The sequence below is a fragment of the Peromyscus californicus genome, unplaced genomic scaffold (assembly GCF_007827085.1).
Source record: "Peromyscus californicus insignis strain IS unplaced genomic scaffold, ASM782708v3 Scaffold_16__1_contigs__length_79575227, whole genome shotgun sequence".
Lineage (NCBI taxonomy): Eukaryota > Metazoa > Chordata > Mammalia > Rodentia > Cricetidae > Peromyscus > Peromyscus californicus.
Window position 1 is genome coordinate 59,698,766 of NW_026294458.1, and position 21,067 is coordinate 59,719,832.

Below are 21,067 nucleotides of genomic sequence, written 5' to 3' on the forward strand. Positions count from 1 at the left end.
ACTCTAACATATGAGTAATTTTACCACTTCACTCCGTTACTAGTTGATTTATTAAATAAAGACCAACATTTAACTAAGGACTTGAAAGTGAAAATACATGTAACCATGTTTTTTGTTTCTTCCCATTACAGAGTCCATGAGCCATCAAGCACATCATCTCAAACTTAAAATAATATAGGCATTTTGAAGCACATAGCATTAAATTTCCTTAGAGTTTATTTCCCATTGCAGCCAAATTTGGTTGCTGTGGTAGACAAATTACAGATTCTGCTTTTAAGACGCTGTCTATTGCCAGTACTCCCTCCGGTCTTTTTTTTTTTTTTTTTTTTTTTTTTTTTCAGTTTTTTCAAGACAGGCTTTCCCTGTGTAGCTTTGCGCCTTTCCTGGAACTCACTTTGTAGACCAGGCTGGCCTCAAACTCACAGAGATCTGCCTGGCTCTGCCTCCCGAGTGCTGGGATTAAAGGTGTGCGCCACCACCGCCCGGCTGCCCCCTCGGGTCTTATATTCTTTGTAAAGAAGGGAAAAACAAGGAATATTCAATCTCTAGAACTAAATGAAGAAGTCCTATCAGTATCATGTTAGAAATAAGCAAGCTGTGATCTCTGGAATTTAGAGACTTATCCTGTGTCATGCATGTCCTTTTGGACAAGCAGGAACTCCATCTCTCTAAACCACATTTTACATTTTTGAACATTATAGATTCCTATTTATTGATAGAAAATTTTAATAAGCTATTTCAATTAATAATTATTACATCTTATAATGTGGCTGAAATTATAAACTATGTACTGTTGTTTCACTCTAATAGCTGATAGATGAAATACAAACTTGACTGTTTCTCAACTTCTATTACTAACCCTCAGGAATTTAAAAGGGGCTGAAGAATATTTACATTACTTTTCTTGGCCTGGAGACCTGAAAAATACATATAATATATGAGCAATCATTAAATGTCAAACCAATTTTTATTCAGTAGAGTTTTGAAAGCATGTATAAACCTTTAAGTGTGAAACAAGAATGCTATTTAAATCAGGAGGGAATGTCATCTTTCCCAGTGCCCTTGTTAAACACTGCTCTAATGTCATACAACATGTAATTTTGAAAATTAACATAGATTAATGAAAAATGTCCAAATCCTGCAATAAATTTCATTTTTACCTCTAGTCATAACTTCCTTTTTGATGACCTTTAATTCAGTTTCTAAGCCCATATATATATGTGCTTTGTCAAACTTTCTTGTGTAATAGAAATGTAAAAGAGAAAAGGAAACTGCAAAATACAATAAGACAATGAGGAAGAATTTATTACCACATAGTTCATTCATCAGATCACCCTGGTGAATTGTCACTCTTACTAGACTTTAGAAAATATGGAGATCTACAAATTGAAAGTAGAACTCTAGCCAGAAATTTATTTAAAATTTATTTATAAAAATGTGGTAATTAGCCGGGTGGTGGTGGCGCACGCCTTTAATCCCAGCACTCGGGAGGCAGAGCCAGGCAGATCTCTGTGAGTTCAAGGCCAGCCTGGACTACCAAGTGGGTTCCAGGAAAGGCGCAAAGCTACACAGAGAAACCCTGTCTCGAAAAACCAAAAAAAACAAAAAAAACAAAAAAAAAAAAAATGTGGTAATTAAGTATTCTGAATTGGATATTTGCACGTTTCTCTTTCATTTTTTTTTTGTTGTTGTTGTTTATTGGTTGTTTTGTTTTGTTTTGTTTTTTGGGACAGGGTTTCTCCGTGTAGCTTTGGTGCCTGTCCTGGATCTCCCTCTTTACACCATGCTGGTCTCAAACTCATAGAGATGTGCCTGGCTCTGCCTCCCAATTGCTGGAATTAAAGGCATGTGCCACCACTGTCTGGCTCAACTCTTTTTGTATTAATACAGAATTGAATTATTTGGGCCAACATTGTGAACTTTTACTTGGAAGAAGTTTAAAAAGCAACCAAAAATAATATTAAAATTGTTTTACAACTTGCACTAGAAAAATTGTCTTCAAAATTCCTGGCACGAATGACTGATTTACCCATGGAAACATTATAACATTGTATCATGTGTTTACATTAAGTACATCCTCTTTCAGTGAACAGCCAATATCAAGTAGATGGTCACTAAGCACTCACAATTTACAAGTTGAGAGGAAAAAAAGCAGTGAAGTAAATAACACAAGTATGAGATAGATTGCAAATCACTGTATATTGACTATATTTTGGTAGAAAAAAACAATAAAGAAGAATGGAAAACCATGATGTAAAGAGATTTTCAGGAGTACAGAGATAATACTTTCTTTTTTCCACATAGAGAGGCTGTTGCAAACACTTGGTTTGGAAATTAAGTGAAAGGTATAACGCTTGGACAGGAAATCACCTCATCAAACATGCTCTAACACAAAGCTGGGGCTGGAGCAGATACCTCTGAGTGCAAGTGCATTTGCTTTGCAAGGCTGAGGACGTGGCTTTGAACCTTAGGCATCCACACAACAGAGACGGTCATCTAGGTCTGTAATCCCAGCTCAGAGTGAGGCAGAAATAGAAGCATTACTGGGACTTGTTGGTCAGCCAGCTAGCTGAGAAAATGGGAAGGTAGGATTCAGTGAGAGATCCTGTCTCAGGGAGATAAGACAGAAAAAAACAGAGCAGGGCACCCAACATCTTTTTCTGGATTTTGCAGAATCATATACAGGTATGCATATCCACATATTCATGTACATGCATATATATGCACATGCGTATAAATAAGTATATATGTAAATGCATAAATATATTAGTTATGTAAATAAAACTGTTATATGGGCTGGAGAGATGGCTCTGTGGTTAAGAGCACTTGCTGCTCTTACAAAGGACCTGAATTCAGTTCTCAGCACCCAGATCTGAAGGTTCATAGCCACCAATAACTCCAACTTATGTTGTGCCCAGATTGTGACCCCCAGAGAGACCACCAAAGACAAGCATGCCGGAATGCAAAAGCAAGGTTTAATTCTCGATATCCAAAAGCAATACAAGCCTAGGCAGGGATTTCGTCCAATACATCCAACACAGTGGAGGCTGGAGGAAGCACCCGCCTGTCCGCAAGCTCAGTTTTTAAAGGGAAAAATCACAAGGTTACATCATTTAGGGGTGCTAGTACAGGTACAATTCTGATTGGCTCGCTTCTAGGGGCTTCTAGAAATTACTTCTAAGGGAGTGGTTGCCTGCCACCATTTCTCATTGGCTGCCCTCAGGTGGGGCCATTTTTATGGTCAGTTACCCTGGAAACCAGGGAAAGGACATTCCATAGTCTGGCAGGCATTACCTCGTGACTACCTTGTGACTCTGTACTTTTACACTTCCTGGTTTCTGGAATCTGAACTGACTTGTTTCAGTAACTATTGGCCTATTCCTAGAAGGAAAAATCTTAGGCCTTAGTTTTTGGGTGAAGGCATTTTGGTCTTATTTCTAAGATGGCTCATTTTGGTCTCACACTTACAGAGATCTGATAGCCTCATCTGGCCTCCTTGGACACCCCGACATATGTATTTGTACACATGTAAACACACATACAAATAAATATTAAAAAATAAATCTTTAAGAGTGCAGAAAACGTTCATGCCTCTTTTAATCAAAGTTGAAGTCTCAGCTACAGGATGAAATGACCAGTAACCCATAGTTTGGCTTTTAATAAACACAGGAAATCAATCATTAATGTTATAATATTGTATGCTTGCTATTGTCCCCCAAAATCACATTTGAAATTTAACTCCCAAGCAACAGTGTTTGAAGATGGGCATCACTGAAGCTGCTCATGTTGTCAAGGCTCTGCCCTAGGGAACAACACATTAATGGGTCCTTACCAACATGTGTGTATTGTTCAAATCTTGGGTGGTCTTTTAATAAAAAACCCAGAGCCAGACATTGGGGTGAAAGCTGAGAGATCAGAGAAGGAGAGCAAGCCACAGCCAACCTCACCTCCCCAACTCCTCAGCCATTCCTGTTTCCAGGAAGCCTCAGACTGAAAGCCTCTGAGTCATCACCAGAATTCATCTCAGTTGAACTGCCTTAGTTCCTGTTTCTTCACGCCTTATACACCTTTCTCCACCCTGCCATCACTTCCTGGGATTAAAGGTGTGTGTGCTTCCCGTTACTGGGATTAAGAGTGTGTTTGTGCTTCCCAGTACTAGGATTAAGGGTGTGTGCCACCACTCTCTAGTGGCTGGCTCTGTCCTCTGATCCTCAGGCAAGCTTTATTACAGTATACAATATATCACTACACGTGTGGGAGCCCATTTTCTCCCACCCTTCTTGTATCATGTAAGTATACAAAATTCATCCTCTCTTGTTCTTCCACCTTCTACCACTGAAGATGAAGCCAGAGGCTGTCTGCAGACGCCAGCACCTCATTTGGGACATCTCTGCCTCCAGAACTATTAGAAACCAACTCCTACTTTAATGAATTCTCTAGTCTCAGTGTTTCATTAGGACCATTTGTTATAAAGAGAAATTTCTTTGATGAGAGGTGCTGGCTAAGCTATTCTATATAATGTGTTTCCCAAGGAATTAAATGTTCCTAGACTAATCTTAAGTTATTTTTAACTATAACTTTCTCTTTATATTTTAATTTGCTTTAATTTATAAGAAAATTCATTTTGAAATATTTGAAAAATACTTTTCTTCTTAAATGTACTTATAGTCTCTTAAAAATTTATTAAAATACTGTTTAATGTAATTTAGAATCCTCAACATGGAAAATTATTATAAGTTGATAGCCTGTTAAAATATAAAAATGCACATATCAAAACATCATAGTATACTTCATTAATAGGCACAATAATTATGTTTTTGTGTATGATAAAAATTAATTTTAAAAAACTTCTTATGAAACAAGGAGAGATTCTAAAATGTTTAAAAACCTGAAAATTTAAAATAAATAGAAAATCTCCCAAAAGAAGTATTGTCTAAATGTTTAAGAACAGGAAATAGTGAAAGAGAGGGGTTTTAAAACACAATCACAGACCACTGATAAACAGAGATGGCCATGGTGTTTATTTTTTGGAAGTTCTAATTCCTGATCAAGACAATATGATGAGCAGTGAGATTATTCAGGCTGGATCCACACCGAAGTCTGGGAAATGAATCCCTCCACTGTCTAATTTCCTAATAAAAATTCAATGACTGCTCAAAACCGTGAGATGCAAAGGAATATTTTATACCGACTTTGAGCAAAAGCAACTGCAGAAAATGAAATGGAATTTATGAAAATAATAAACCAAGAAAAGGAAAATAAGAACTCTGATTTCCTATGCTTATTGGATTATGACCTTATGGCTAAGGTGTCCTCTCACAGGGCAAGAATGATACCAGATAAACACAATGGGACTCAAACTTTGATATTTCCCACTGGAAAAAAATGCTAGAAACGTTTGTGTTTAATTATACATGAGAGTCATTTCAAAGAAAACAAATACAGATGTTAGATATTATCTTTCACGTTTTTGCATGCTTTATAGCCAATCTTTAAAATCAGTTAGGAGCAAACTTATTGGAAAACACTAGTTTTTTATTAACAAAAATAAGAAGCTTTAATTACATTGAAAAAATAAATATGTTTTGTTACTAAGAGTGGAGCAAAGGAATGGAAGAAACAGCAAATGACCACTGGTGGTCGACAAAAGTAAGTACTGATATACAGTGAGATGTCCTGAATCTATCATAGTGCAAATAATTAGGCAACCACAACAACACTTCTCAAGGACCAAATAGCAGACTGATTACAGAGAATAACAGAAATTTTCTATTTTATGACAAATAATTTCAAAATTGATGCTAGAATGCCCAAACATGCAAAATTTGTTAAAAATAATAAAATAGTATTAGTAGTTGAGCTGCATATGTTATATAACTGATGTGCCTCTCTGCTTTGTTTCAGGTTTAATAACAAATGCTGGCCAGAGAACATGGCATAGCAAAACTGCCTATATCACAGGCCAAGAAGCAAAGAGACGACAGAACAGAGTGGATTCCTGTGTTCCCCTCAAAGTACGCCTCTCAATGGACTTAGGAATTCTCACTTCATAAAAAAGTATAGAGGAAAGTGGTAATTAAGGAACACGAAATATCTACAAAAGTCTGCTCCTATACTGGTTAAAAAACTTAAACAGTTGTTTACCTCACAACTGTTGTAGAACATTCTGAGAATCCATCACTTACTGTCACAGGCCCTCCATCCTTAAAAATAGACTCGGAGATTTAGGAACAGAAAGTATGTGCAGGCATGCTCAAGATAAATGCCTAGGAGGTGAAGAAACAGAAATGGAATATGGGGACATTAAAAGTTAAGATCCCTCTGGCTAACCCTGGAACGTGAAGCTTCTTCACAGTTGTTCTATACTGTGGCCTTGGGACAGGCCTTTGTATGTCTCTGTTCACCAATTGCTGACTTGAGCAACCCGGAAAAAAAGAGCATGATTTTATGAGTGACCTCTCCAACTAAGAGCAAGGCCTGGGAAGGAGCTCAGTCGAAACCTTTGCTGCCAAGATACTTAAGAGCCTGGGAAGACAAAACCCCAGTCCCTGGAAGTCAAACAATCTGGAAAGTAAACAACAGTCCCTACTGTTCTCACTGTCTTTAGAGACACCCTTAAGAGTTGCTGTTCGTGCCTAACTATAGTTGGTGGAAGAATCAGATCAGCCAGCAAATCAGATTCACTCTTGTCCTTTCTCCAAGATTGCAAAGCAATGAAGGAGGTACCCTGTTAATGTACCCCCTCCCCAATTCTTTCTATTTTTTTGTTCCTCCCAGAGCAGATAAATTTAGCAGACTAACACATGCCTTCTCCATGTTTTGAAATAATGCTGATATAAAATAGCCTATTTTTTTTTTGCTGAGTCAGTCCAATAACAAACAGTGCAGCTTGAACAATATGACTCATGATTTCACAAAGTCTTACGTACATTACTGTTTTTAAATTTATTTTATTATTATTATTATTATTATTATTATTATTATTATTATTAATTTACATTCTGACCACAGTTTCCCCTCCTTCCTCTCCTCCCAGTCCTTCCCCTCCACCTCTCCTCACCATCCACTCCTCCTCTGTTTCTATTCAGAAAAGGGCAGGCTTCCCATGGATATCAACCAAACATGGCATATTAAGTCACAGTAAGACTAGGCACCTTCCCTCATTTTAAGGCAAGTAAACCCAGTTTGAGAAGTAGGGTCCCCAAAGCAGGCAAGAGTCAAAGACAGCCTCTGCTCCCACTATTAGGAGTCCCACCAGAAGATCAAGCTACACAACTGTAACATATATGTAGAGGGCTTAGGTCAGGCCCATACAGGCTCCCTGGTTGTTGGTTCTGTCTCTGTGATCCACTTGAGTCCAAGAAAACTCTGTGGTTTTCTTGACCCCTCTTGTTCCTGCAATCCTTCCACCCCTCTTCTGAAGGATTCCCTGATCTCCATGTAGTGTTTGGCTGTGGGTCTCTACATCTGTTTCCATAAGTTGCTGAATGAGGCCTCTCTGATGATAGTTGGGCTAGGCACCAATCTATGAGTATAGCAGAATATCATTAGGCATCATTTCATTAATGGTTTGTGTGTATGTGTGTCGATCATGTTTGACTCTATCCAAGGTCTCTGGACCATCCAGCTTCTGGGTTCTACCACCTCAGGCAGTGTCAGGGATAGGCTCCCTCTCATGGCATGGGTCTCAGGCTGGACCAGTCATTGGTTGGCCCCTCCCACAATTTCTGTGCCACCTTTACCCCAGCACATCTTGTAGGCAGGACAAATTGTAGGTAGAAGGTTATGTGGCTGGGTTGGTGTCCCAGTCTTTCCACTGGAAGCCTTGCCTGGTCACAGAAGATGGCCAGTTCAGGCTATGTATTCCCTATTGCTAGGAGCCTTAGCTGGAATTATCCTTGTAGATTCCTTGGAGTTCCCACTGCACTAGGTTTCTACCTCATCCCAAAATGTCCCTCCTTCCCAGTCATCTCTTCCAGTGTTCTCCCCCTCCTGATCCCACCAACCTGATCCCTCCTTTTCCCATCCCCATGTGGTCCCAGTCAACCTATGAAATCTATTCAATTTCCCCTTTCCAAGAAGAACCTATTCTATTTCCCTCCTTGAGCCCTGCTTGTTACTTAGCTTCTTTGGGACTGTGGATTGTAGTATGGTTATCCTTTACTTTACAGCTAATATCCACTTATGATAAGTACATACCACGTTTGTCTTTCTGGGTCTGAATTACATTACTCAAGATGATTTTTTTTAGTTCCATTCATTTGCCAGCAAATTTCTGGATGTCATTGTTTCTACAGTTGAATAGTACTCCATTGTGTAAAGATACCACATTTTCTTTATCCATTCTTCATTTGAGGGTCATCTAGGTTGTTTCCAGTTTCTGGATATTATGAATGAAGATGCTATAAACATAGTTGAGTGAGTGACCTTGTGGTGTGATGAAACACCCTTCATCAGTGTAGCTGGGTTTTGTTTGTTTGTTTGTTTTTTTTTTTTTTTTTGGTTTTTCGAGACAGGGTTTCTCTGTGTAGCTTTGCGCCTTTCCTGGATCTCGCTCTGTAGACCAGGCTGGCCTCGAACTCACAGAGATCCGCCTGGCTCTGCCTCCCGAGTGCTGGGATTAAAGGCGTGCGCCACCACCGCCCGGCTGTTTGTTTGTTTTTTACATAATTTCTTTATTGATTCTCCGGGAGTTTCACCTTATGCACCCTAATTCTGCTTACCTCCCAGTCCCCCCCTATCCTCCCGTCACCCCTGCAAAGCCCTCCAAAAGAAACTGCTAAAAAGATCAAACCAAAAGAAAACAAAGCAAGCAGACAAACAAGCAGAAACAAGAAGAAAACAAAACAAAACAAAAATCTCTTCACTTCTCCATCTTTCCCAAGTCTCCAATACCTCTTCATTCATTAATCCTGGTGGCATTGGGAGTGGTGTGTCACACCGCTCTACTAGCAAGTGTTCATTGCAATGAATCATTGGTATGGTCCAAGGTCTCTGGTTTGTGATATACCTTATCACGGGATCCTCACTGAAACTCCTCTGGGATATCCAGTGGCCACCCTGAGTCAATAAATGGACTGTGAGTATCGTTCCACAGGACCTGGCCCTTCATGAACTCCAGCAGGTCCTAGATGGGGTAGATGTTAGGGTGGGCCAACCCAAGGCCCAGCTGTAGACCTGGGTGGCAGCTGAGCTAATCAGTCCAGGCCACTGGGGCCTCCTGCCTTAGGTGAGGGGGTAGAGCCAGCTCTCCTATGCCATCAGGGTCAGTTCTCCCTTGCCAGTGGTGAGGAGTAAGGCTGTCTCTCCGGAGTTCAGGGACTGAGCAGCTCACCTATGAGAGTTAGGGACAGTTTTCCTGCTGTAGTGTTCAGTGAGAGGCAGGGCCAGGTTCCCCAGGGCCAGCAAAGGGCGGGACTGGCTCAGCATGGCCCTCCGATTTCATCACACATGGTTCCTATGGCCCCCTGAGGTGACACAGGTCACAGACATCAACCCAGACCACAGCTGCAGCTGAACCACAGACCCAGACATGGCCAGCAGCAACAGCTTGCCCAGATGACATTCTGGCTCCTAGTAGAGGCACTGGTCACTCAGATCAGGATGGCTCTGGTAGCAGCATGGTCCATTTATTGAAGTTGCTTTTTTTTTCCCATTGTATAATTTCGGCTTCTTTGTCAAAAATCAGATATCCGAAGGCATGTGGATTTACATATGGGTGTTCAATTCAATTCCATTGATCCATCTGTCTGTTTTTTATACCAATATAATGCAGTTTTTTATTACTATAGCTCTGTAGTGGTCTGTTTTTATACCAATACAATGGAGTTTTTTTTATTACTATAGCTCTGTAGAGGAAAGGTAGCCATGTTTACTATGTTAATCCGACTGATCCATGAGCATTTTCATCATCTGATATTGTCTTCAATTTCTTTTTTCAAAGACTTGAAGCTCTTGCCATACAGGTCTTTCACTTGCTTGGTTAGACTTACACCAAGCTATTTTATGTTATTTGTGGCTATTGTGAAGGGAGTTGTTTCCCAGATTTCTTACTCCACCCATTTAGCATTTATATACAGAAAGGCCACTGGTTTTTTTTTTTTTTTTTTTTAGTTAATCTTGTATCCAGCCACTTTGCTGAAGGTGTTTATCAGCTGTAGGAGTTCCCTGGTAAAAGTTTTCGGGTCACTTATGTATATTATCTTATCATCTACAAATAATGATACTTTGCTTCTTCCTTTCCAATTTGTATCCCCTTGTTCTCCATTAGTTGTCTTGTTGCTCTGGCTAGACCCTTTTGAAGTACTATATTGAGTAGATATAGGGAGAGTGGACTAGCCTTGTCTTGTTCCTGGTTTTCATGGATTGCTTTGAGTTTCTCGCCATTTAATTTGATGTTGGCGATCAGTCTGCAGTAAATCACCTTTACTATGTTTAGGCATGTTCCCTGTATCCCTGATCTCTCCAAGACTTTTATCAGGAAGATGTGTTGGATTTTGTCACGGTTTTTTTCAGTATCTAATGAGATGATCATATGTTGATGTTGTTGTTTTTCTCTTTCAATTTGTTTATGTGGTAGTGTAAATGAAAACTGGACTTTATGTAGTGTTTTTTTATTCAAAAATCTAAATAATTACTTGCATCCTTGCAGGTCCAGATGAGTAAATGGGTTTGGAAAAGATGACCAGAAATAATATATATTGCCTCTAAAATCTGAAACAGCAAGGTATGTATCTTTCACTGATTAGGGTGGAATGTCTTGTCCTTTATCTCAGCATGGTTACCTTACCATCACCACCAAAGGTTTCATCGTTATGGCATACCATTGAACTTTATTAACATCTGTCTTCTGTTATTTGGCATGAATATTTCTTCACATGATATTGTCCAGTGCTCAACAATTCTATCTGCCATTTTTAATTAGTGTAAAGACCTCAATGTAAGTACTTGAGAAGATAACCCAGACTACATTTCCTTGACTCCCCATATCCACTGAATCAAAGTCTTCATTTTAAAAGGTACCCCAGATGATTCAAATGTGCATCAAACTTGAGAAACACTGCCAAAGATCCTATTAGACAGGTGAGCAGGCATGACACAGTCTTAAGACAAATGTAGACAGACACATGTCTGTTCCAAGTAGATAAATTTCTTCAACCTCCACATAAGGACATTAGACTAGCCAGGCAGTGGTGGTGCACACCTTTAATCTCGTCCCAGGGGAGGCAGAGGCAGGCGAATATCTGTGAGTTTGAGGACAGCCTGGGCTACAGAATGAGTTCTAGGACAGGTGCAAAGCTACACAAACAAAACAACAACAAAAAGAACACTAGACTATTCCCATCATGGTTATTTTCTTATCATGAGATAGTTAGAAAAGCCAAGTAATAAACTGATACTTACAATAAACTTTGCTGGTCTTTAGACTTATATCACCCCATGAATTCATGAGATAGAAGATAACATCAATTCTGCAACAAGCCTTCTAATTCTCCACAGGTACTCATAATTATCTGTTAGTAGCTTGTGCTTTTATGTTTCTATGATCATACTTCTAGAATTATAAACAAATTGAGAGAACCCAAGAATCTTATAACTGTTGTAACCATCCCTACCAAATACTCCAAATACTCAGTCTCTCTCCATCTGTATTTCATCTAATGGTATAACATAACATGCAGTGCTGTATCTTACCATGAATTGTCCATATTCCATCTCCTAGAACAAAGAATTTTTCTCTCTGTACTATTTGCTTATATTAGCAATTCCTTTTTAAATTTTTGTTTTGAATGTCTCCACCCTAAAGCAAGTTCCTCAGTCAAATACCTTATTAGTTAAAAATCAAATAAAATAACTGAATCCTTAAGTTTTCCAAGAAAGGCAGAGTCAAACTAGGATTTGAAAGCAGATAAAACAAGAGGTTACTGCATTGCATCAAGCCTAGTGGAAACAGGCAGTTAACACCTGGCTCGGATTTGGGGAGGCAATGCAAGAAGTTCTCCACAGAAGGGGAAAGTGTTATAGAAAACATACCTTGAATGGAATTAAAGTTAGGGGTGAAAGCAAGCCATCCATCATCACAAAGGAAGAAAGTAGACAATACATATTCTGACCCTTTAATTATCCTTCCTTCTTAAGTACATCAGGAGTTTCCATTGGCCAAACATCAGAAGAATGTAGTGGACCAGAAAGCCCATTGCTGTATTCCATTTCATTCTTCTTAAGGCAAAGAATAAAGTACAAAAATGTGGAGAATAGATCTATAGGTGCAAGCATTACTACTGAGTACACTGCAATTCAATATCGAGATTACAATGAGAGGCTTAATTATCAAGAAGACATTTTATGCCAGAGTAAAGTAAATAATAAATTAAGTTTGCTTACTAAAAAAGAGAACAAAGTCCAGAATGTCAATGAGATAAAAGGTCAACAATATCAAGTTAATTTTTTAAGATTTGTTTAGTTTTATTTTATGTGTATGGATGCTTTGCTTGCATTTTTGTCTGTGCACCATGTGTGAACATTGATTACAGAAGCTAGAAGAAGGCATAAGATCTCTTGGAACTGGAGTACCATGTGGTTGTGAGCCACCAAGTGGGTGCTGTGGTTCAAACTTGGGTCCTCTGGAAGTTATGAGAGCCTGACGTTAGCACCAAAAGAGTGACATTTCTTTTATTTCTTAAAACCAGTTTTGAGTTCCCCTTCACCAAGGCACCTGCTTGGTCTAGGAACACATAAAAAGCAAAATGTTACCTGGATTTGCAAGGAGATTACAATCTAGTGAAGACATAAAAACAGAAAATGTTACTCCCCGTAACAAGTGTTATGTCAGAAGTAAGCACGAGACCTTAATGAAAGAACTTAGGCAGACTGTTAGATGCAGGAAGTACCCAACTGGGTTGTCTGTCTAGACTGTTAAGGGTTCGAAAGCATTAACTAAGAATTGTGAAAAAAATCAAATCATTCAGAAGAAACATTAGTGTGCAAAACACAGAAAATTGTGAAAGTTTCAGTCCATCATGTCTGAGACGTATGCACATTATATAATACAACTGGACATGAATATCCATGTGGTTAGTAACAAAGTCACAGCAAGACCTTTACATGGTAAAAAAGAAATACATGTATACCTCCCCTTAAACTCTATAGAGAGTGAAGAGGGAAGATTTAGGAAAATGTGAGACTTTTGGAATAGGCTGGATCTGAAAGGAAATTCACTTGCTCATTGAATTTTTCTTCCTAGACAATACTAAAGATACCATGAAAAATCTTCTGGATTTAGACTCTACGTGTGTTGCTAGAGGTAGTTAGCACATGATGCTCTTGCAGAAGATCTGGGTTTACTTCCCAACACCCACACTGGGCAGCTCACAGCTGCCTACATCTCCAGTCCCAGGAAACTCAACACCTTCTTCTCCTTCTCACTGGTTGAATACGGTGAAAAGAAAAGACACACAGCCAGGCACACACACATACACATAAATAAAGATAAATATTAAAAATCTTTTTATCTTTTTTTTAGATTTTAAGATGAACTTTATTTTAGCATCACAGAAAAAAATAAGAAATATAAGAAGTTCTTAAGCCCAGTTCCCTCCATTCTCATTGTCTTATATTGTTGTAACACACTTGTTATAATTAAGAAAACAAATTTGATATATTTATTTCTTTTTGGTTTTTAACAACAGGGTTTCTCTGTGCCACAACAGTCCTGGTTGTCCTCCTTGTTTAGAGTTCACACTAATGATGGCTGCCCACCTGGTCTTCTTTCTGAGAGCAGGTAACTAGTTTATGCTTAAGTTTTCAAATATTACAATCATATTCCAAATTTTCCCCAATCACCTCAAGTAAAGTATCCAGAAGCTGCTCTTTAGTGTGCTGATATTTTATTTGTGCTGAAATGTGATATTTTATTTGTATGTTAATAAAGTTGCCTGGCTAGCTCAGTCCAGTAGGTAGAGCATGAGACTCAATCTCAGGGTCATGGGTTCAAGCCCCACGTTGGGCACCATTTGTAGCTGAAGTTTTCATGTGTTCTGGTCTGCCGGCAGTCAGGACAAATCTCTCCCACTAGCATCCCCCAAATAAACACACAGAGGCTTATATTAATTAAACTGCTCGGCCATTAGCTCAGGCCTACCATTGACTAGCTCTTACATTTAAACTAACTCATATTTCTTATTTACTTTTAGCCACGTGGCTTGGTACCTTTTCCCAGTTCTGCCTTTACATCTTGCTTCCTCTGTGTCTGACTGGCAACTCCTGACTCAGCCTTCCTGTTCCCAGAATTCTCCTCTCTCTTTGTCCCACTTACACTTCCTGCCTGGCTACTGGCCAGTTCCCAGAATTCTCCTCTCTCTTTGTCCCACCTATACTTCCTGCCTGGCTACTGGCCAATCAGCACTTTATTTATTAACCAATCAGAGCAACACATTCATAGCATACAGAGCAATATCCACAGCACTTCAGTCCTAAATTTATATATTATTTTTCCAGAGTTAGTTAACTACATAGTCATTTACTAAAAGTGTTGTTACTATTAATTTCCTTAGAAATGGTAGACTCTTTTGAGTTTGAGAGGCTATCAATACAATTCTTAGGCTTTGATAACAATTAAGTAGGGAATACTAAAAAGTCCCACACCAGCTACAGAGGAAACTTATCTATTGGTGCATAGGAAGATTGATAGGCTGTTATTAAGTCAGAATAATAAAATAAAGATCATGAATATGCACATCATACATGGGCATTTGATAGACAGACAGATGTACCCATTCAGAGACTGAACCTTATTCCTTCTATTTCTGTTTGGAAATGGAAACAATCCTTAAAATAAGGAGAGTGAGTATATAATAAAGGAGCAATCAACCAGAATGACCAAAATAACAATGAACAGCCATAGCAAACACAGATGAAAGAAAATTGGAGCAAGAAAAATTGAAAGTCTTCCTCAAAAAATTTCATGTAGAAGTAGATGAAGACAGATGATTGAGGTGTGATATAAACAAAAGCAATCTGACTCATATTGAAGGGTGAAGAATATGAGGCCATCCTGGGTTACATAATGAGAGCTTCTCATAAGTAAAGAACCTTCTTTATTCACTCAAAAAATGGTAAGGTCATTTTAGGCATAAAGACAAAGTGCCACAGAAATTGAAGCTCAGTACTTGCAGAGGCTGTTATGACAAGAATATAGCAAGAATTTTACATCCACATTGACAAGCAATATTGAGAAAGAGCTAACCATAGCAATTGCCCTACTAGGTTACCAGGGAGCCTGTTCCACATCTAATCCTAGGGGAAATGATTTCAGGGTCATCTATCATTCCTTGAGACTGTGAAACTGAAATGGTCCAGATTGCGGGTGCACCTTCAGGAGAGGAAGCAATCATTTGCAACTGTGGAATTTTCAGAAGGAGTCCAGCGAATGTTTAAAATTGCAAATGTTGACATAAAAGCAGGCTAGCCAGCTGTGTAGCTAATAGTTCTCTTACTCAAGACATCAAGGAAAACTAGGGAGTTAAATTACCACAAAATCTCTATGCATAAGAAAGTATTAGAAAGAATATTTACTATAAGAACCTGAAGGCATGGCAACAGCATTAATAGTTTAATAGATATTAATAGTGATTAATCCTTGTCCAGCGCCCCAGGGAGAGGTGGATCTCCATTTGCTACAGTTGCCCTTTTGCCATTTACCATTTGGGATCTTCAAGTGACACCCTTTTATAATTGTAGAAGATTATGAATAAATATATTTTCTCCATTTAATTTTCTTCTTAAGCATTGCCTTGATACTTTCCTTGCCAGACAGTAATAGTTTTCCTCTTAATTACAGAGCAAATAAGCATTATAACAATATCAGTCAATTAGATTTTCATACTATTGACTAGAGAACAAGTATCTTTTTTTATTTATTTATTTTATTTTTATTTTGCAATACAATTCAGTTCTACATATCAGGCATGGATTCCCTTGTTCTCCCCCTCCCGCCCCCCTCACCTTCCCCCCAGCCCACCGGCCTTGCAGAACAAGTATCTTATGTTATGTTAGAACCTTGACACACATCCTACTCCAGCTTTCACTCATTTGTCTCCAACTAGGTATTAACCAAAGCAAGTTAATCAGAGTTCTTCCCTAGGATTTTTTTAACTCAACAGAGGCAAATTAAGTACTTTCTTTCTTTGAAGGAAGTATAAGTTATGACTCTCAAGAAGCATGAGTAGCCATGTGCCACCAGTTTCGTCAAGAGCTTCTGCAATGAAAGGGAAGGATGATGAGATGGGAAATTACAGCATCTAGCTCACTGGATCAGGAGGCTTCAAAGAAACGATACATGGAAACCTAGTCTCCCCCAGAGTTATTTGCTGCATATATTCTATGTTAAGACAGTCTGTACAAAATTGTGAATGCCCACAATGCAAAAACAGGAGATCCATAGAAATCTCCCATCCAACAATAATTAATAGACATTTAAAATTGAGAAAAAAATCAGATTCCAATTGATGATCAAGAAACACAAGGATTCAGATGTTACAGTCCTGGGGAAATGATCCAACCTTTGAAATACATAAGACTGTTGTTTGGCACAAGAAAATTACTTCTACTTTAGACATGGTGGATTCGAAGTAAGAGACAGTGGAATTATCCAGTGGCAAAATGGAAATAAATTCAGTTGATGGAGAAATATTAAATGCTGATTCTAGTAATATTGTGACACTTATGCAAAGACCAGGTAAAATTTTCTTTACTTCATTAAGAAATTTGTTGAAACCTAGATATTACACACACACACACACACACACACACACACACACACACACACACACACCTATATATTGTCATTGGCTGCTTCTTTTATTAAAACGATAAAGTTTAGTGGTTATAACAGTGACTATGACCCACAAAGGCAAGCATGCTTGCAATGTAGCTTTTACAGAATGGTTTGCCTGGCCCCATTTCTACACTCTTAATTTTGTGCAATATTTGTGTCCTTTTGAATTCTTCTTGTACAGTTCCTCTTCATCAAAGTCATTTGTTAAGTACACAAAAGTCAGTTCTCTTATACAAACATTTAATGTCATTAAACTACATTAATGTTTTCTCCAGGGTTTTGGCATCCACCTATTCAAAGTGTGTGTCGATGAGTAATTATAATCCAGTGAGTTCTGTGCTGTATCAATGACACAACTTTCAATACCAGAACGAGGGAACAAAAAAAAATAAATGGAAAAGAATTTATATGTCCATGCAGAAAATATAGTATAAGAAGAGCCTCAAAGGACAGCTGAGGCATGGACAAGAAAAATATCATCGTTGGTGAGGATGTGGGAAGAAAGAAAAGGGGTAGAAAACAAGGTGGGCACTTAGAATAACAGGGAAGAGGTTAGGTTCCAGCTGCAGGGAAAGACAAGCCTTTCACACTGTTATGTGATCCAAACTCTGCTGAGAAGGCTGAACTGTGTTGTATGTGTATTATACAGAGCAAGAAGGGAAAGTGAGAGTCAGCAAAAGGAATGCTGAGATAACCTGCTGTGACAAGCAAAGCAAATGGGAAGCGTGTTGGACAAAAATAGACTCTACAACCTTGTGGCTGTTCCTGATGTTGACAGAGGCAGAAGACATGCTTAACATGGAACGTTTATTACGGTGATGTCAGAAGATGGTATTTCTTGCTCAGGGATTCAGTCCAAGGTTATGATTTACAAAAGACAAAGAAAGATATGTGACTGCAAAGGGTGTTGAAAAATAGACAATAAAACTTTATATAATGCAATTACATAAATTTGAGATAAACGTGAAATGCTCTCCTCAGAATAATATATATTAATTTGATATTGATTTTTTTAAAAATGAATGTGAGGTAAAAGATATCCTGTAGTCGCCTCAGGCTGTGACACATAAGTAATGATCTCATACTTGTTTACTTTCAATAAAAGTCTTGACTATGTGGTTTTCAAAGACTTCACAATGTTTTAATATTGTATATCCTTTAAATGTTTCAAATATATTTTAGTTATCAACTGCAGAAAGTAAAAATAATTGCTTTACAGAAGTGCTCTGAGAATTCAATCATATGTTAAACATTATCATTTTATACAAATAGACATCTATGATTTTTACAACTATTTTAGAAATTTTGACTTTACATTGTATCATGCCACATTTGTATAATTTTTAAGTAAGTTTGTGAAATTACAAGATGAGGCACAGTACCATTGTCATTTACACAGTTAACTAGAACTCATTTTTTATATATATTGGTGATAAATATTTGTGTTTATAGAACAGGAATAAATGTTTCTTAAATGATAGACAGAAATAAACAACATACTGCTTCAACAGAGGGAAAACATTTATAGATAAAATAAATACATAAATTTGTCAATGCAAAAAATATTTTCCATTAAATCTTACTCCCCCCCCAAAAAAATTTAATCCCCATGTTTTATATTAGTGTGGTTATTTACACCATTTCTGTCATGTGGCAGCTACAATTTTTAATACACAAACTTGAGTGCTCAAGAAATCGCATATTATCTGCCATTATCTCAATTTTATTTCTTTCCAGTTTACTCTCTCTCCTTCAGACTTAGGATTACTTCCATCCTCAAGACAACCTCTTAGTTCCATCATCTTGACTCAACACCAAGACACAATGGGAGAGTGTTCACTTAAGGTGCCAGTCACTTCTGCCCACAGACATCCTCATCCACATGGCTTGTTCAGGTCTTCCGTCCTTCTTCAACTTCCAGAACTTGACGAAGGCCCAGCAGTCTTTGAGAGGCCTTGCCTCTTCTCAATAGAATTGCTAACTGTCAGCGCTCCTTCAGCCTATTTATTTTACTTACTCTGCAGAGGGTACTTCTTGGGAAAGAGAAGATAATCTCTCCCGAGGAGTCACAGTCCACTTACTCATTTCATTCATACCACAGCAATTTCTTTTATGAGTCTTTAAGATAAATGCTTCTTTAAACTGCTCTGGCTACCTCCTTTCCTGTGGGAATCCAGCTGCTCAGGAGCATGAGTCAGTGGCTTTGGAGCTAAAAATGTACTTTGTCAGCATATCCAGTGTATTTTGCAAGTCCTGTGCCAAGAAGAGAGGACCGAGAAAACAATGTGATTAAAGACAAAAGGATTGAACAAATAAGGCAGTTAATCCACAATAATGGAAATTGAGTTTCTAATGTTGGAAAAGTAAGTACAATATGAAAAGGAGGAAAATCTTGTGTCTGTTGGAGACTTATCCATGAATGTACAGTTTTTTAGAAAAATCAGTAAGAATGAAATGGATGATTTGTCTATAAATGGATACATTTTCCAGTTAAGAAGTCTTAAACCAGGAATATTCTGTGTCTAATGAATACACACTGTGTCAAGATTTTGGTTTGTAAATTCATTCTCCGATTAAAGAATCAAGTTTGTTGCCACTGTCATTACTGTTTAAATGGCTGGTTCTAGGTCACAGGTGAGGAAAACATGAAGCTAATTGAAATGGTTGGGTGTAACTCAGTGGTGGAGCACCTAACTAGTATGTGAAAGGAACCCCAAACCCATAGATAAAAGGCAAGATTAATTCGTAGAATTTTATGCAGAAAAATATGAATAAAGTCATTTGAAGACTAGATGGAGATATCAAAAGAAGAGAGATGTTGACTTGAAAGGCCCCATTGATTTTAGCTGGAAAATGGTTAGCATTAAAATAATAGTAATAGCAATAATAATAGTGCACTATAACTACTTGAATAAATTTGGATGAGAGGAAATCGCTGTCTTATTGTATAAGGTGAATGAATACAGACAGACTAGAAGAATAAAAAATTACTATTTTGAAATTCTTTCCTAAATGTTGAAAAGAGAGCCAATGAGATGACTCAGGGACTCCTGGCACTCACCACCAAGCTTGATGGCCTGAGTTCCATCCCTAGGACACACTACAGAAGAAGAGAACTGACCCTTGTAAGCTATTTCTGACCTTCATACATGCACTGTGGCATGCATGTGCTCCCCACAACAATAAATAATAAAGAAAGAAAGAAAGAAAGAAAGAAAGAAAGAAAGAAAGAAAGAAAGAAAGAAAGAAAGAAAGAAATAGGAGATAGATGATAGATAGATAGATAGATAGATAGATAGATAGATAGATAGATAGATGTAATTTTAAAAAAATCATAATGGACAAAAGATATAGATAAATAATTTTCCAAAGAATAAATGTCAATTGTGGTGGAACATGCATATGAACCTAGCACTCTGGAAGCTGAGACAAGAAGCAAGTTTGAGGCCGGCCTGGGCTGTGTAGTATAACACTAACTCAAAGATAGAGCATAAGAAGAGCCAATAAGCACATCATTAAATACTCAATGCCATTATTCTCAATTGAAATACAAATAAACACAATGATATGCCACTAGCATTCCTGTCCAAATAGATGAAGTTAAAAGAGACAGATATCCCTAGTAATAATGGATACTTATCCTGAACTGGCCCATCTTCTGTGACCAGGCAAGACTTCCAGGGGAAGGATTGGGACACTAACCTAGCCACACAAACTTTGACACTTTGACCTACAGTCTGCCCTGCCTATGGGATGGGGGGGGGTGCAGAGACTGTGGGAGTGGCCAACCAATGACTGGTCCAGCCTCAGACCCATATCATGAAAGTGAGCCCACCCCTGACAGTGTCTAGAGTGCCAGTACCCAAAGGTTGGATGGCCTAGAGACCGAGGATAGAACCAAACATAACTGGAGAAAAAAAAAAGGCAACATAATGATGCCTAATGATATTCTGCTATACTCATAGATTGATGTTGGCACCAATAAAGCAGTTGTCATCAGAGAGCCTTCATCCAGTAACTGAGGGAAACAGATAAACAGATACAAAAACATACAGCCGAACATGAAGCCAAGTTCCGGGAATCCTGCTGAAGAGAGGGAGAAAGGACTGGACAAGCCAGAGGGGTCAGGACATCACAAAATAAACACACACACACACACACACACACACACACACACACACACACACACACACAAACTAACCTGGGATCATAGGAGCTCACCAAGTCTGAACC

General features: G+C 38.3%; 2 long non-coding RNA genes across 2 annotated transcripts in view; one reads left to right on the forward strand and one right to left on the reverse strand.

Annotated features, from left to right (window-relative positions):
• Positions 1-5,099: 5,099 nt before the first annotated feature.
• Positions 5,100-17,593, forward strand: LOC128112182 (uncharacterized). Its single transcript, XR_008218897.1, has 4 exons — positions 5,100-6,722; positions 10,652-10,726; positions 13,689-13,780; positions 17,484-17,593. It is a non-coding gene; the product is annotated as an uncharacterized LOC128112182 (long non-coding RNA).
• Positions 16,835-21,067, reverse strand: part of LOC128112183 (uncharacterized) — an 82,608-nt gene continuing 78,375 nt past the window's right edge. Inside the window, exon 3 of the long non-coding RNA XR_008218898.1 lies at positions 16,835-19,087. This is a non-coding gene — a long non-coding RNA (uncharacterized LOC128112183). The remainder of the gene's footprint in view (positions 19,088-21,067) is intronic.